This window comes from Wyeomyia smithii, chromosome 3, assembly GCF_029784165.1.
Source record: "Wyeomyia smithii strain HCP4-BCI-WySm-NY-G18 chromosome 3, ASM2978416v1, whole genome shotgun sequence".
NCBI lineage: Eukaryota > Metazoa > Arthropoda > Insecta > Diptera > Culicidae > Wyeomyia > Wyeomyia smithii.
Window position 1 is genome coordinate 69,789,577 of NC_073696.1, and position 1,903 is coordinate 69,791,479.

Below are 1,903 nucleotides of genomic sequence, written 5' to 3' on the forward strand. Positions count from 1 at the left end.
CGCAAACCAACAACAACAAAAACGCCAGTGTTCTGCTACACGAGGACGAAGGGGGAGAAAAGAAAATCCGCGCACATAAAAGGAGGTGCGCCGCCGATCGTACATCATAAGTTACCTTAGATGCTCCTCCCCTTCCGGGTGGTGGCATCCTGTCTATGTTTCAGACGACACTGCCATTATCTACAAAGGTCGAGTGATTAGTGCTTTGACGCGTAGACTACAAGAGGGACTGGATGTTTTTTCCGACTATTTCAACAGCTGGAAGATCTGCATCAATGCAGCTAAGACCCAAGCTATTATATTTCCGCATTCAAAATCAACTCGACTTGTTCCTCCTGCCAATGTGAGAATTCATCTCAATAACACTCCCATCGAATGGTCGAGTGAGGTTGTCTATCTTGGCCTCTCCCTGGACCAAAAACTTCTATTTCGTTCACACGTAGAGAAAACTGTTACCAAGTGCAACATACTGATCAAATCCCTCTATCCTCTCATTAATAGGAAATCCACTCTTTCCCTCACTAACAAGCTTGCCGTTCACAAGCAAATAATTTTACCGGTCATAGAATACGCTTTACCTGTCTGGGAGGGTTGCGCTAAAACCCACCATCTTAAACTTCAGATTGTTCAGAATGAAATATTACGTATGATCTTAAACACCCCTCCGAGGACACGAGGACACGAAACTCTGAGATCCATCGCCTGGCTGGTCTTCAGGTGCTGGAAGAACGGAGAACAACATCGTTGACTAGGTTCAGAGAGTCCTGCGCCAGGTCACCTCACCAGATCATTCGTGAGCTGGTACCTTAATTTAAAGTTAATTTTAAGTTGTTTTTTTTTGACGTGGGACTACGTCTTTGTTTACTATACTGGGATGCATTCTGTAAAATTGTAAATGAAGCGGGCAAATGTTGCGTCAGATTTCAAACGTTAATAACAGCATAACCATACGATGGATAGCAATAACCAATATGTTGTTGGATAGATAAAATGTATAACAATTTTGTAATATGCTAATTATCACTCTAATTTCATTGCTAAGCGGTAAAATTGATAAAAAGTTTCAATAACAAATTTACGCGAACACACCAATTACATGCGAGCATTTCTAGCACAGACGACATGCATGGACACCATCCGTTCCCTGCGATATTTTCTGTATCAATATCGAAATAAAAATTGACAGAGTCTCCCCGTCCCAATAGGTCAATTTATTTTTGCTTCCATGAGCTTAGACTAATATGATGTCTGGAAGGTAAACGTTTTCCTAGAAGTTTGAAACAATACCCATCCTTGAACAGTTTCCAAACCTGCGTGTTAATTTCTGAAGAACCTAATAAAAACTGATGTCTTGAAAGAAAACATGCCGGTAAAAGCAACAGTACCAGTGGAGTAAAGACCGGAGGTCTCTCGTCGTCTATGATTGCAGTGGTACTCTTCTATTCGTATATTTCAGCGGTACACTTCTATTCGTACTGAAGCGGTACTATTCGTATTGCAGTGGTACACTTTTGTTCGTACATTTCTATTTGTGTGCAATTGATCAAAAACTGCAATGCTGCTGTTGATGGTGATTGAAAGTTTGTCTCATAAATATGATAACCATAAACTGCTCATAATCGCATATTTGTAACATTTGCAAAATTGTGTGTTCGAGTTAATCGCACTTTAATATTTTGACCTTAAATGCATTGTTCCTAATATATTCTTGCAAATAAGCACTACTTTACACTATGTATACATTGAATATTATTCTCGAAGTCGAATTGGTTGAAATTTTCGCAATGATACATTTATGTCGTTACTTTCAAGCTATTTTTGGAATATATCACAGGGAAAATGATTTTTTTCATGTATTCAACAAGCATGAGCTGAACATCAGAAACGGATCACTGGTGGTTGG